This window comes from Myotis daubentonii, chromosome 6 (assembly GCF_963259705.1).
Source record: "Myotis daubentonii chromosome 6, mMyoDau2.1, whole genome shotgun sequence".
In the NCBI taxonomy this organism is placed as follows: domain Eukaryota; kingdom Metazoa; phylum Chordata; class Mammalia; order Chiroptera; family Vespertilionidae; genus Myotis; species Myotis daubentonii.
The window spans coordinates 98,903,679-98,920,431 of NC_081845.1; the positions used below are offsets into that span (position 1 = coordinate 98,903,679).

Sequence of the window (16,753 nt, forward strand, 5' to 3'; positions counted from 1 at the left end):
CCCCAGTCCGCAGGTCGACGCTCCATCCACTGAGTCAAACTGGTTTCGGCCCAACACCCTTTCTTGATAAAAACTCTCAGCAAGATAGGAATTGAGGGATCATACCTCAACATAATAAAAGCCATATATGACAAACCCACAGCCAGCATCATACTCAATGGGCAAAAACTAAAACCATTCCCCCTAAAAACAGGAACAAGACAGGGATGCCCCCTCTCACCACTCCTGTTCAACATAGTACTGGAAGTACTAGCCATTGCGATCAGACAAGAAGAAGAAATAAAAGGCATCCAGATTGGAAAAGAAGAAGTAAAACTGTCCTTATTTTCAGATGACATGATATTACACATACAAAACCCTAAAGACTCCATCAAAAAACTGTTAGACTTAATAAATGAATTAGGCAATGTAGCAGGATACAAAATTAATGCTAAGAAATCCATGGCATTTCTTTACACCAATAGTGAACTTACAGAAAGTGAAACTAAAAAAGCAATCCCATTTACCATTGCACCAAAAAAATTAAAATACCTAGGAATAAACTTAACTAAGGAGGTAAAAGACTTATATGAAAAAACTACAGGACACTGAATAAAGAGATAGAGGAAGACATAAACAGATGGAAGAACATACCGTGTTCATGGATTGGTAGAATCAACATCATCAAAATGTCCATACTACCCAAAGCAATCTATAGATCCAATGCAATCCCCATTAAATTGCCAGCGGCATATTTCACAAATCTAGAACAAACGTTCCAAAAATTCATCTGGAATAAAAAAAGACCCCCGAATAGCTGCACCAATCCTGAGAAAGAAGAACAAAGTAGGCGGGATCTCAATACCAGATATCAAACTGTATTACAAAGCCACTGTTCTTAAAACAGCTTGGTACTGGCACAAGAACAGACATATAGATCAATGGAATAGAATAGAGACCCCAGAAATCGACCCAAACCACTATGCCCAATTAATATTCGACAAAGGAGACAAGAGCATATGATGGAGTCAAGACAGTCTCTTCAATAAATGGTGTTGGGAAAATTGGACAGATACATGCAAAAAGATGAAACTAGATCACCAACTCACACCATACACAAAAATAAACTCAAAATGGATAAAAGACTTAAACGTAAGATGGGAAACCATAAAAATACTAGAGGAATCCACAGGCAGTGAAATTGCAAACATATGCCAAAGGAATTTCTTCTCTGATAATGCTCCTAGGGGAATGGAAACTAAAGAGAAAATAAACAAATGGGACTACATCAAAATAAAAAGCTTTTGCACAGCAAAGGAAACCATTAACAAAACAACAAGAAGACCCACTACATGGGAGAACATATTTGCCAATGATACCACCGATAAGGGTTTAATTTTCAACATTTATAGCGATCTCATGAAACTTAACAAAAGGAAGATAAACAATCCAATAAAAAAATGGGCAACGGACCTAGATAGACACTTTTGAAAGAGGACATACAGAAAGCCAAAAGACATATGAAAACCTGCTCAAACTCACTAATTATACGAGAGATGCAAATCAAAACGACAATGCGTTATCATCTCACACCTGTCAGAATGGCTAGTATCAACAAACAACAAGTGTTGGAGAGGATGTGGAGAAAAAAGAACCCTTCTGCACTGCTGGTGGGAATGCAGACTGGTGCAGCCACTGTGGAGAACAGTATGGAGCTACCTCAAAAAACTAAAAATGGAACTCCCATTCGACCCAGTGATCCCACTACTAGGAATATATCCCAAGAAACCAGAAACACCAATCAGAAAGGATATATGCACCCCTATGTTCATAGCAGCACAATTCACCATAGCTAAGATTTGGAAACAGCCTAAGTGCCCATCAGTAGATGAATGGATTAGAAAACTGTGGTACATATACACAATGGAATACTATGCTGCAGTAAAAAAAAGGAACTCTTGCCTTTTGCAACAGCATGGATGGAACTGGAGAGCATTATGCTAAGTGAAATAAGCCAGTCAGAGAAAGATAAATACCACATGATCTCACTCATTTGTGGATTATAGAGAACAAAATAGACTGATGAAAAGGGACAGACCCAAAGACTGAGAAACAATGATCAGGCTATCAATCCCCAGAAGGAAAGTAGGGGAGGGCGGGGTAAGGGGAATAGATCAACCGAAGGACTTGTATACATGCATATAAGCCAAACCAATGAACATGGACAACAGGGGGATGGGAGCATGAGTGTGTGGGGTGAGGGGGGGAGGTTGGGGGTTAATGGGGGGGGATGAGGAGACATTTGTAATACTTTAACTAATAATAAAAAAATAAAAAATGTTTTTTTATTATTTTTAATTACAGTTGACCTAAAATATTATATTAATTTTAGGTTCACAATATAGTGATTAGACATTTATGTAACTTACAAAGTGACTCCCCATAAGTCCAGTGCCCACCTGGCACCATGCATAGTTATCACAATATTATTGACAGTCTTTCGGATGCTGTGCCTATTTTGTAAATGCCAGTTTGTTTCTTTAATCCTCTCACCCTTTTCACCCATCTTTCTAGCACATTCCCATCTGACAGCCATGAAAATGCTCTCTGTATCTATGAATTTTTGTTCATTTATTTTGTTTTTTAGATTCAACATCTAAATGAAATGATGTAGTATTTGTCTTTCTCTGTCTGACTTATTTCACTTAGCATAATATCTTCTAGGTCCACCTATATTGTTGCAAATGGCAAGATTTTAGTCTTTTTATGGTTGAGTCATATTACATTATATATATACTAGAGGTCTGGTTCATGGATTTGTGAACCGGTGGGGTCTCCTCAACCTGGCCTGCGCCCTCTCACAATTCAGGACCCCTAAGGGGATACCCAAGGGGTGTAGTAGTGTGCAAACAGGCAAGTGGCAGGGGGAGGAACCCAAGCCCGGGCTGGTCACTGCACCACTTGCTCCTGCTCATCTGGGTCCCACTGTGCCTACCATAGCTGCTGCTCCAGTAGTGCTGCTGCAGAGGCGGGAGAGGCTCTCACCGCCACAGCAGCGCTCTCCAGCCATGAGCCTGGTGTCTGGCACCCGTCAGTCAGCTGAACGGCTCTCCCACAATGGGAGTGCAATGACCACCAGGGGGCAGCTCCTGCATTGAGCATCTGCCCCCTGGTGGTCAGTGTGTGTCATAGTGACCAGTCGACCAGCCGTTTGGTCATTTGGTCGCTTAGACTAGAGGCTCGGTGCACAAAAATTTGTACACTGGGGGGGGGCGGGGGTGGGTCCCTCAGCCTGGCCTGTTCCCTCTCCAGTCTGGGATTGCTTGGGGGATGTCCATCTGCTGTCTTAGGCCTGCTCCCCAGGGGATTGGTCCTAAGCTGGCAGTCAGACATCCCTCTGGCAGCCCGGGAGCCCTCAGGGGATGCCCACTTGCCAGTGGGGAGCAGGCCTAAACTGCAATAGGACATCCTTAGCACTGCTGAGGAGGCAGGGAAGGGTCCCACCACCACTGCTGTACTGGTAGCCATCAGCCTGGCTTGTGGCTGAGCAGGGCTCCCCCTGTGGGAGCGCACTGACCACCAGGGGGCAGCTCCTGCATTGAGCATCTGCCCCCTGGTGGTCAGTGTGTGTCATAGTGACCAGTCATTCCCAGTCGTTCTATTGTTAGGGTCAATTTGCATATTACCCTTTTATTATATAGGATAGAGGCCTGGTGCACAGGTGGGGGCTGGCTGGTTTGCCCTGAAGGGTGTCCTGGATCAGGCTGGGGGTCCCGCTTGGGTGCCTGGCCAGCCTGGGTGAGGGGTGAGGGCCGTTTTAAGGCTGGCCACACCCCTTTATGGTGGGAAGTCCTGCTGGTGTGCCTGGCTAGTCTGGGTGAGGAGCTGATGGCTGTTTGCAGTCTAGCCACAGCCCCTTTAGCTTGGGGGTCCCCCTGGGGTGCCTGGACAGCCTGGGTGAGGGGCTGATGGTTGTTAGCAGGCTGGCCACAGCCCCTTCAGGGTGGGGGTCCCCACTGGGGTGCCTGGCCAGTCTGGGTTAGGGGCTGATGGCTGTTTGCAGCCTGGCCAAGCTCCCCAGTGGGGACCCTCACCCCATGAGGGTGTGGCCATCCTGGGTAAGGGGCTGATGGCTGTTTGCAGGCTGGCCACAGCCCCTTCAGGGTGGCGTCCCCACTGGGGTACCTGGCCAGCCTGAGTGAGGGGCTGATGGCTGTTTGCAGGCTGGCTATGGCCCCCAGCCACCCAAGCTCATAGTGGAGGCTGGCTGGAAGCAGGTATCTGGGATTTATTCATTTTCTATAATTGAAACTTTGTTGCCTTGAGAAGAGGTCACAGCGGCCAGGGCAGGCGGGAAGCTTGGCTTCCTCCATCGCTGGGGCAACCAAGCCTCCTGCTTGCTCCAGCTCTGTGGCTGCCGGCTGCCATCTTAGTTGGGTTAATTTGCATATAGTCACTCTGATTGGCTGGTGGGCGTGGCTTGGGCATAGCAGAGGTGGGGGCAATTTGCATGTTTCTCTTTTATTAGATTAGATTTTTAATTTTTGTACCTTCTTCTTAAAGAAGTCCCTATAACACTTCTTGTAATACTGGTTTGTTTGGTAGTGATGAACTCCTTTAGCTTTTTCTTGTCTGGGAAGCTATTCATCTCTCTTTCAATCTATAATAATAAAAGCGTAATATGCTAATTAGACTGGACGTCCTTCCTTCCGGACAAAGCTGCAGCGGGCGAGGGCCACAGCAGTGGTGGCTGAGTCCCTTCTACAAATTTTGTGCATTGATCCTCTAGTCTATATATATAAAAGCCAAGCAACTGGAATGACCAGAATGACTGGAATGACCAGAACAACTGGTCGCTATGACACACACTGCAGCCCGCCAACTGGTCCAATCGAGGGGCGGGGCCAGCTGGCCAACCTCCCATGGCCCCTCCTCTGACTGGCCCAGCCCTGATTAGGCTGGCCAGACCCCACCCATGTACAGATTCGTGCATCAGGCCTCTAGTTCTAAATAAGCCTTGCTGGGTAGAGTAATCTTGGTTGCAAGCCCTTGCTTCTCATCACTTTGAATATTTTGTGCCAATCTCTTCTGACTTCAAAGGTTTCTGTTGAGAAATTAGCTGACGTCATTTGTGTTGGGGGCCAGATGTAAGCTGGCAAGGTCCTTGCACCTGTAAGGGCTAGCAAGGCTGGGACCCTTACCCACACAGTTTTCCCAGACTTGCTTGGATGGTGATTATCAGTAGAATGAGAGAAACATTTGTAGAATGAGAACAGCCTTTCATAGCTTACCAAGAAGTCTGTAACTGTTTACTGAGATATGCTGTACTGAGAACTTGTCCTTCTGCTGTGTCTCTCCCTTAGAGATTAAGAGGAACAAAGAATACATTCCTCTTGACAGACCTATTCAGTGTGTTGTGTATAAATAGGATTGTATAGCTAATAAACTCGCTTCAGTTCATTGAGAGAGCTGGAGTCCTCCCGACCCCGCTTTCCTGTCTTTCTTTTCTCAATTTCCACCTCCCTGCCTTAGCCCAGCTCAACCTTGTCAGGCTGGCCCTGACAGATCTGGCGCCCGAACAGGGACTGAGGAACTGGGAATAAGACGGAGAGGAACTCCATCGGATAAAGAGTGCACTCGTTAAGGTAAGGGAGGAGCAATTTTTTGGTAATCAGGAGTAAAGCATGGGGCAATTAGAATCTAGAGAAAATGCCCTTTATGGGCAAATGTTAAAGTCTATGCTCAATAGTAGAGGAACTAAGGTTAATGACAAGCAAGTAGAACATTTTAAAATTCATTCAGGAGGTCTGCCCTTGGTTTCCTGAGGAAGGAACCGTTAACTTAGAAACGTGGCAGAAAGTTGGAGAACAAATGCACAATCATTATAAAGCCCTTGGGCCAAGGAAGACCCCGGTCGATGCCTTCTCCTTATGGAGGTTGATACGGGATTGTTCGGATCCCAGGCATGACCATAATCCACCGTCTCTTCAGCCAGAACAAAAGGAGAAGCAGCGTGATGGCACAAAACAGGGGTCTAAAAAAGACAGTATATTAAAAAGAAATAATGTAACTTTTAAAGACAATTTAACTCCTCAAGATGAGGATTTTGAGGAAGCTGCTGCTCTTTGTCATAATGATAATACGGGTATTGTTCAGGCAAAAGAGGAGGAAGAATGTTTTTCTGCTGGAACTGAAGAGGGCAGTGATATAGAGGATGTGTTGGAATGCTTTTTAGAAACATTAAAGCTTCTAGGCAAGAAAAAGAGAAGCCGCGGGGGCCGTTCCCGCCGCTCTCCGCTGCCTTGTGCAGCACCACTTCCACTTTCCCCTCTTCAGATGGCTTTGCAGGAAGCATGAAAGTGTGATGAGGAATTGGGCATTCACTCCTTCCCTGTTATGGAACAGGTGAACCCTCACACGGGACAGCGTGAGCGTGCTTATGACCCACTTCCTTTTAATACCTTAAAAGAGTTAAAAACAGCCTGTGCTCAGTATGGGCCCACTTCCCCTTATACTTTAACTGTCTTGGAAACTATGGTCTCAGAGGCTCTCCCACCTAATGATTGGAGAGCTATTGCCAAGGCTTGTTTATCAGGAAGGGATTATCTCTTGTGGAAATCAGAATATGATGAAAAGGCGAAGGAACAAGCTTCTCGTAATCTAGCTGCCCAGATTAATATTTCTTATGAAATGCTGGTAGGTGAAGGGGTCTATGCTGATACCCACAATCAAATTCAATACCCCCAGGAAGCTTATGGACAGATTAATGGAGCTGGGATCAGAGCCTGGAAAAAGTTACCCACCTCTGGTCAGAAAACAGAGGAGCTCTCAAAAATTATTCAAGGGCCAGATGAAAAGTATCAAGATTTTGTCTCTTGGTTATTACAGGCTGTTGGCCAAGTAGTGGTGGATGGAGAGGCTGGCATGTTAATAGTTAAACAGTTGGCATATGAAAACGCCAAAACTGCACTGCGTCCCTATCAAAGACAGGGGACTCTCTCAGATTATATCCACATTTGCACAGATATTGGTCCCTCATATATACAAGGAGTTGCCATTGTGGCCGCATTAAAGGGAACCACCATTGAAGGAATTCTTCAGCAACAATTTAGCACAGGGAAAAGTCAAACATACAAGTGTTACACTTGTGGAGGAACAGGACACATGGCAAAACAGTGTCCTTCTAATAAAGGGGTTAATAAAGGAAATGGCAGAGGTCCCAAACAACCTGGACTATGCCCTAAATGTAAAAAAGGAAAACATTGGGCAGATGAGTGTAGATCTAAGATAAATGTCCAGGGAAATTCTTTGCCTCGACAGTTGGGAAACTACCAAAAGGGGCCAGCCCAGCCCCGACAAATAATAGGGCATTGTCTGTTTACCCTCCTGTCCCTGTACCATCTCAAGGCCAGCTGGCTGCGCAGCAGCAGCTGCCAGACTGCCCCAGGGAGCAAAACGAATACAAGAGCTATTCAGAGCAACCCCTGGAAGTGCCGGGCTGGACCTTGGATCCATAGGGCGATATGTATTAACTCCAGAATTGGGACCACAAACCATCCCTACAGGAGTGTATGGACCTACTCCTAAAGGGATGTTTGGCCTTTTACTAGGTAGAAGCAGCTTAACTATGAAAGGATTACAAATTTTTCCTGGAGTAATTGATGCAGATTATGAGGGAGAAATTAAAATTATGGTCTCTGCCCCCAGAAATATCATCACCATCACCTCAGACATGAAAATTGCTCAATTGATTTTTCTCCCTCTGCCTGCCACAGGAAATCTACTTTCCACAGAGTCTTGGGGAGCCAGGGGTTTTGGCTCCTCAGACAAGGCATATTGGGTACAAGCTATTTCTCATACTAGGCCTGAAAGAACTTTAATTGTACAAGGGAAAAAATTTACAGGAATTTTAGATACAGTGTGAGACCCCCGAAGCGGGACCCTCACTCTGTCCCACAGATCGACGGCGACCCCAATCAACCGCAGGAGACGTCACTTGATGCAAAACGCAAGAGGCTTTATTCTTTATTCCAGCGCGCTGGGGCCCAACCCGTACTCACACAAGAGCAGAGGAGTTGTGCGCCCAGCAAGGGGTTTTTCAGCTATTTATATGCTCAAATCACACATCAGGGAGGGGTTGCATGCAGGAGGGTAAGAGGAGAACAAAGAAATTCCAAAAGGGTCTGGTTTGTGTCTTGATAGGGATAAGGCACTCCTTACAGCCTGTTCCTCTCAAGGTTGATTGAAGCTGGGTTTACTCAACCCATCCTTTGTTGGGGCTATCTCCTGTAATAGCCTTGGGGAGGGCGTCATTCCCTTCCGTTCCTATCTCTAGCGTGAGAAACCTGGGGAGTTGAGATAAAACAGGCAGCTAGGCCTGGCAGCTGGGCCTGTGCAGTTTGTAACATTCTTTTATTCTTTCATTCCCCCATTTACTTTTCGGTAAGTTCTAATCATGGAACTTCTGTCTCTAGACATTCCTCTTCGAAACTATCTCTCTGGCGGAGAGACTGGTATTGCTGCCTGAGCACTAGTACCTGCACAGCACTTATTCCTTCTCTGATAAAGGTGACCAGTCGGTTTAAGATACAGGGCCCAAAAGTAAGAATTAAAAGCAATATAATAAGAGGACCCATAAGGGTGGATATGAGGGTCCACTGAGTCCTAGACTTCTTTATTTTGCCTGGGCTGTCTTAAGCCAGGTGTGATGAAGCCACGTCGGGATCCCGTCGACCTGACCGCCGTGGGGGTGGTCCTTTCAGTCCTTGGGTGGCAAATTTCTTTACCCAAACAGTGTCACCAGGTTGGAAGGGATGAACCGGATACAGGCAGATCATCTTGGACGTGCTTCTGGTCTGCTTGCTGGGTAGACGGTAAAACCTGAAAGAACTTGAGTAAACTGGTGAGATGAGTAGTACAGGGTCTGGAAGAGTCACTAGAATCTGTAAAGGCCCCACTGGTTTTAGGGCAGCCTCCTGGGCTGCTTTGTCTGCAGCCTAGTTCCCTCCTGCTTCTGGGGAGTCAGTGCCAGTTGACCCATCGTCCTTGCTCTGCTCATGTCTCTCTAACTGCTTATTATATTACCTCAAGGATCCTGGCTCTGAATTCTTTCAGGGAAAATGGGCGTTGAATTCTCTTCTGTAGCTGCTTCGTGCTGAGGAGGGACAGAAGTTTCTCTCAGAGCCAAGAGATCCTTGCTATCTGTCAGAGGGACGATGAGGCCTGGGCACAGAAGGAGGTAGGCTTGTGACCTGGCAGAGACAAACTGTAACAAATGGTCTGGTGGGAGGGAAAGAAAACATTTCAGTTTTAATAACCTCTGTTGAAATAGGATTTTTCTCCTTAAAACTCCTCTATGGCTATCAAAAAGCCAAATCAAGATCAATTTATCTACTGTATTCAATTTGGCCTGATGTTTGCATAAATACAACAAGAATGGTAACTGACTACCTGTGCTGGAATTTCATGATTGAATCTTAATGTGCCCCGTAGGGCCAGGAAGCCAAGCCATCCAGCTGCCATCAGGCCTGCCTGCTGTATCTGCTGCGTTAGGTGAATTCCTCACCTGTAGCAACTCCACCTGAGCCCACGCTCCAGGCTTTAAGGCCCATCTCAGTAGCCCTCCTACTCGTTGCGGCCCAGAGTGTGTGGGGGTTTCGCAGGGATGCAGAGGCATCTTTACTGCTCCCCTTCTACTCTTACCAACCGCCAGTGATGGTAGGGCATGGGCCTGACGCTCCAGCGCCAGCCATCTTCAGGGCTCCCAAGCAGGATACCAGGCTTTTCCTGTGGCACCTTTTTTTGGCTTCAAGTCTTCAGAGCTCAGACAGGTTTTTTTAAAAACATGATACTCCAGTCAAAGTTTTCATTAAATAAAACCACTACTGGAAACTGGTCTTATTGAATTTATGCAAAGAAATGTATTGCCATGACTTATTAAGCATTGCCAAATTTCGGAGGAATTACATAAGGAGAAAAAGCCACTGACCTGCCTTAACATCTTCTGATTTTCCTTGTAACTGTTAGATTTCTTTTATCATTCTTCCTAAGTACTTTGGCATAACTATTTACCCTCTGTTTAGGGAGGCAGAATGTAAGTTATTTATTCTTTCTGACCTACTGGCCTGTATCATTTGATTAATTTTCTTTCAACATTTTTCTTCTCCTTCTTATTACATACACAACCTTTTTAAATTTCATACTTTCAAATTATCCTTTAAACCTTCTTTCTATGTCCTTAAAAAATGCATAACCATGCCTCAGACCTTCTATTCCAAACAGGCTTTTCCCAGTTTTCTACAGTTGAGGTTTTGTGCCACCTCTGACATGGGCATGGTCACACAGGCCTACAAGATAGTATACAGGCTGCCAACTGTCAACTGTCTCTCGATAGAGACTAAAACCTGATGGGTATTCTCCTTTGCCCAGTTGGGCACCTGCCCTCTTGGCAGCTAGACACCCTTTACTTTTGGAGTTCACCCCAGATAGTCCCCTTCCAGGACAGCTAACACATAGCTATAGCAATGTTCCTCAGTGTGGGAGACTGGACATTTGCCAGTTACAGCTACATTTAAACCTGTAAGAGAATTGAAGGTTAATACAACACATTAATACAATGAAACATAATATTGGCATCATGGCCTCTTCAGGCAGTCAAATCCTCTGCTACTAAACATGAGATATGGCAGGGCTATACAAACATTTTAGGGAGGTGACTAAAGTCCACTCTTTGACCTTTCTATATAAGGTAAAATTGTCCTTGTCTTTCTGAAGCCATGTTTATGAAGATGCAGGCATCATCTGAGTCTATTATACAATTTTCTGCAGGTATAGTCCTTTTCAAGTTGGGGTGAGTCCTGGGGTCGTGAACTTCTTTAACCACACTGAGTACCCAGGATGAAAGGATGTACAGAGTCCAAGGTGGCACTGGCAGGGCATCTCGAACAAGCTTATGGGTAGCTTGTCATTTCTGTAAGAGATCACATCCAAGTAAGGGGTACAGGCATTCTGGCATGACTAGAAACGAATGAGTTACCGTGTTCTTTCTGAGGTCCACAATCCTCTTTGATGTCCAAGGAAAAAGGCAGTTTGTCCGGTGGCTCTTAGAACTGGTGTCTTCTTAGATGTTACTGGTCCCATTGGCTCTGTCAAGACTGAATGGGCTGCTCCAGAATACACCAGGAAACTAAACGGGGGTTTTATTTATCTTACAAATATTTATACCTAAGTAGATATATAAATATCAAATAAACATTTACATTTATACCTTTTCAGTGAACAAGTACTTTTACAGTCTTGGGAATTTTGGCAAATAACAGAAACACTGCCCAAGTCCCCTGATGGGGGCCTGACAAGAACAGATGTGGGGTTCTTTGGCTGGGGGGTATAAAGTCTTCATTCTTCCTCTCTCGGCACTGCTAAGGACAGGATCATTGGAGAGGTCTCTTCACCTAGGCAAGGCTGTGTTGAGCCATCTGGGGTAAAAGTGGTTTCTGCTTCCATTTTGGCTAAAAGGTCTCTGTCCATTAGAGGGACCAGGTCAACTGGAAAATATAGGAATTCATGAACCACCTGATGGCTGCCTAACTGATATCGGCGGGGGTGGCAGAACAGTCTGCAGCTGTGGTACTGTACCGGTAGCTCCAATATTGGTGACTTCCTGTCCTGAGAGGGGAGCTACCTTCTGAGTAACTACCGAGTGCTCTGCCGCTGTATCAATCATAAAGTTCCCAGTCTGGCCCCCGATTTTCATTTCGACCATCGGCTCATGGGGGCCCAGTTGGGAAAAGCCCAGTCTGTGCTAGTCAGAATCAGCTGTTGCCAGTCCGAGGAGGTCCGCCTCAGGCGGCTCTGGCCAATAGCGGCTGGGTGGCTTGGATGGCCTTGCCAGCTTCTTCTTGCCTTTACTCTGTCCCTTCTTACACACGCAGAATTGGATCCAAGGCAGCGAGGTTTGAGCAATTTTAAAAGTTTTTAACATACATTTTATTACCCATGTTGCAGGGAGGGACCAGGTTGGCTCCTCCTGAATAAAAGAACTAATTAAAATAAGGCTTATTTTCTAACTTCATTTGTCCCTGGGTGTGGACAACAAATGACACTAATCAGATAGACATAAATGATTTAACCTTTGTTTAGGGAGGCAAACTGCAGTCTATAAGTTCAATATGCAGCCTCCGGTTTTTCTAACCCAAGGAGGTTCTGGCCAGTCTCTGAGTCAGACTCCTCCTCTCTTCGAGAATTTCAAAGTCCTGATGGCTCCCAGGTCCAGGGAGAGTGCTCTTTTCTTTGCTCTTTTGTTAACCCTGTTTACTAGTTACAGGGCCCTATCCTTGACTTCCCACCAGTCCCCTTTTTTTGACCTGGCTCTCAGGGGCTGAGTTTGCCTAGCAAACAGTTCTAAACTTCTAAATCACCAGGGTGGCTGTGGATTTCAGGTCTGTTTCTCCTCCGCCCTTCTCCTGGAAGTTTAGTTGTTCTTAATGTATTAGAATTCTTTATTCTTAGAAACCTTAATCTTTTAATGATTACCAAAAGTGAACAGTCAGCAATTTTAGATTAATATTTATGAACACATTTTAAAGTACTTTTATTCTTAAGATATATCTAGACCTTTTGTGACAAAACTAAGAACAGGTATCGGTTTAATTTAGCATTGGAAGGGTTAAAAGAATAAACCAGGGCAGAGAAAGACTGTGCTTACAGTTACTTTTTGTAACCTTGAAGTTCATTGATAAGACCTGTTAGGTTTGCAGCCAGCAGCATAACTGCCAACCCTCCCCCGCCCCACTTCTCTCAGCCCAGGCTGCTTTTCCTCACAGATTTTTTCTTTTACTCTTTTATAAGCAATCTTGGAATTACAGCGATTTACAACCCAGGTAAGAGCAACTGATAGACAGAAATTTATATTAACTAAGTGGGCTGATTCCTTCTGTAGTGGCGAGCAAAAGACTCTGAGAACTGCTAGAGATTCTTGCAGCCCACCGCGGGTCCAGTCCAAACGTTCAGCCAGATGAATTAACAGAAATGCAAAATAAATCAAAGTAACTTTCACTTTACACAGACTAGTAATGAGCAGCCAAAATAGATAAACACTCGTATTCACACTCTCAGTAGACTAGCCCAGACTGGAGCTGAGCAGATAAACAAAACAATGCCCAACTCCCCAGACGGGCGTGGGGGCACTCCTGGCACCCATGTCCCAGAACAGAATTCTTGACCAACGTTTTGGTGAGAACCTACCGGAGGAGTTAAGACTGCATCCAGTCCCCCCTCTTGGTAGCAAATTGGCTAGTTCCACACAAACAAACAGCTGTTTACTCATGCTTCCTCAATGTTTTAGCATTCATTTTAATTTCACAATTTCTATTGTATCCCTTTAAAAAATCTTTTTTAACATGTAATTAAGAGCAGCAGGTTTACTTTATCCCAACTTCATGATGATCGGTGACGAGAGACAGACAAGGGAGGGGTGACCTGTTTTCACAGATCTTCACTCAGGTACCCGCCTGACCAAAGTTGTGGAGCCACACAAAGGAGAGGAGAGGGCAGGCCCCCTCCCTCCACACTCGCACACTTTCACCAGACATTCATTCAGCAAAGGCATTTAGCTATCACAACACACAGTTTTTCTCAATCAGTAACATTTTTAAGAATAACCTTCAAAAATGAAAGACATAAGTTTTTATCATTTGAATTCAGTAAGCTTCAAGGTCCCAAGTTCTCAGCAGTTCTGGAAAACCACACCTGAGGCTGGCAAGCAGGTTTGACCCAGCCCTTGACTTTAAAATGACCATAATGCTTAAAGGAGTATTTTGAGTCTGTCCCATAGCGTCTGTCCAGTGAGTCCACAAAATCAAACAAAAGAACACAGACACCAAACAAACAAAGACACCTAAGAACAGCCTTCCGACCCCGCGGAAGAAAAACTGAAAACAAAGCAAATGGGGGCTTTTACACCCCCCCAAATGGGGGCTCAAGGCGTCCCTTGACTCCTCCTCTACCCTTGGGGCGTCCCCCAGGGCTGCAACCTGTGGTCCTCCAGGCACGTCTACCGACCACTGTTCGGCCACTCTCACGAGTTGCCGAACGGCTGCCAAACCGAAAGCGCGCACTCAAATCCAGACCGCTTGACAAACACAAGACAGAGACAAACAACTCGGGGTACCCCTTCTTACCTCCAAGGTCGGCTCCGCGGATGAGGGGTGGTCATCTAATCCCGGGCGAGCCCCCAAATGTGAGACCCCCGAAGCGGGACCCTCACTCTGTCCCACAGATCGACGGCGACCCCAATCAACCGCAGGAGACGTCACTTGATGCAAAACGCAAGAGGCTTTATTCTTTATTCCAGCGCGCTGGGGCCCAACCCGTACTCACACAAGAGCAGAGGAGTTGTGCGCCCAGCAAGGGGTTTTTCAGCTATTTATATGCTCAAATCACACATCAGGGAGGGGTTGCATGCAGGAGGGTAAGAGGAGAACAAAGAAATTCCAAAAGGGTCTGGTTTGTGTCTTGATAGGGATAAGGCACTCCTTACAGCCTGTTCCTCTCAAGGTTGATTGAAGCTGGGTTTACTCAACCCATCCTTTGTTGGGGCTATCTCCTGTAATAGCCTTGGGGAGGGCGTCATTCCCTTCCGTTCCTATCTCTAGCGTGAGAAACCTGGGGAGTTGAGATAAAACAGGCAGCTAGGCCTGGCAGCTGGGCCTGTGCAGTTTGTAACATTCTTTTATTCTTTCAACAGGAGCAGATATTTCTGTCATAAGCTTAGCTCATTGGCCTAAACAGTGGCCCTATAGAGAAGCTATGACACAACTTCAAGGAATAGGTCAGACCAACTCTCCTTTACAGAGTTCACAATTATTAAAACGGCAAGACGATGAAGGTCACTCTGGGTTATTTCAACCATATGTCTTTTTTTTTTATTGCTTAAAGTATTACAAAGGGTATTACATATGTGTCCATTTTATCCCCTCGCCCTAGACAGTTCCCTAGCTCAACCATATGTCTTGCCAGGGATCCCTGTTAATTCATGGGGACGAGACATTTTGTCTGCCCTGGGTGTTGCCCTTGTTACCATCCCACCTCAGGGAAATTTTTAGGGGGGGGGGGGTCATTGTTTCTCCTGTTATCCACAGCTGACAAGATATCTTGGAAGTCAGATGACCCTATATGGGTAGAGCAGTGGCCCCTTTCCAAAGAAAAAATACAAGCTGCTCATGAGTTGGTACAGGAACAACTCCAGCTAGGGCATATAGAAGAGACTACCAGTCCTTGGAATACTCCTATTTTTATCATAAAAAAGAAATCAGAAAATTGGCACCTTTTACAGGATTTAAGGGCAATAAACAAAACTATGGAAATTATGGGACCTTTACAGCCTGGTCTCCCTTCCTCTGTAGCAATCCCTAATTGAATGAAGCTATTAGCAGTAGATTTAAAGGGTTGTTTTTTCACTATTCTTCTAGATCCCTCTGATTGCAAACGATTTGCATTCAGTGTCCCATCTACTAATTTTCAGGAACTCATGCGCCCCTATCATTGGAAGGTATTGCCTCAGGGAATGGCTAATAGCCCTACCCTGTGTCAAGTTTGTTAGTCAGGCAATTTGCGGAGTTCGAGAGAAACATCCTCAGGCTTATATCATACACTATATGGATGACATCCTTTTAGCTCACTATACGGAATGTCAATTAGAACGGGAGTATGATGATTTACAACAAGCTCTTCTTAAATCTGGATTAATTATTGCACTTGAAAAAGTTCAAAAACGAGACCCTTACCTGTATTTTGGACAAATCATAGAAGGAAGAAAAATTCGTCCTCAAAAGATTCAACTCAGGATAGACAAGCTAGAGACTTTAAATGATTTTCAAAAATTTTTAGGGGATGGTAACTGGATTAGGCCAACTTTAGGTATAACTACTAATGACCTTAAACCTTTATTTGATATTCTTCGTGGGGATAGCGACCTGCTCTCCCCTCGTCAGCTTACTCCTGCAGCTCGCAAAGCTATCTGCCACATAGAAGCTTCCTTAAAGAAACAGTTTGTACAAAAAATTGATTACTCACAGCCATGGCTGTATTTAGTATTGGCTACGCCAGTATATCCTACTGGCCTCTTATGGCAACAGGGACCTTTGGAGTGGATTCATCCGCACTCCTCCCCGGAAAAGGTAGTTTATCCTTACTCAGAAGCAGTAGCAGATCTTATCTTTGCAGGACGTCTCAGATCTCTGGAACTTTTTGGTCAAGAGCCCCATACCATCGTGGTACCCTACAAGGCTCAACAAAGGCAATGGCTATTTCATATTTCATATGGATGATAAATGGCCTCTCTCATTCCTGGGCTATCACGGTATAGTGGACTCTCATTACCCATCTAATAAACTCATACAATTTTTTACAGAACATTCCTTCATTTTCCCCAAGGTAGTCAAGACTCAACCAGTTTCTCATGCAGTTCTGGTATTTACTGATGGTTCCAGTAATGGCACAGCTGCCCTAGTTATCAATAATCAACTGTTTGTTTTTCAGACTAACTACACTTCAGCACAACGCGTGGACCTTGAAGCAGTACATCAAGCGTTATGCAAACTTTCCACTCAATCTTTTAACCTTTGCTCAGATTCTCGTTATATTGTAAATATTATGATTCACTTAGAAACTGCTAATTTACATGACACTGACCAAACTACAGTGATTATTCCCTTACTACAGATTCAAGCTTTGCTCAGGAAATGTTCTCATCCTTGTTTCTTTGGCCATATACGAG

At 45.0% G+C, this 16,753-nt stretch overlaps 1 long non-coding RNA gene across 1 annotated transcript in view; it reads left to right on the forward strand.

Annotated features, from left to right (window-relative positions):
- Positions 1 to 16,753, forward strand: part of LOC132237566 (uncharacterized) — a 228,501-nt gene that overhangs the window by 138,419 nt on the left and 73,329 nt on the right. The gene's annotated exons all lie outside the window — the stretch shown is intronic.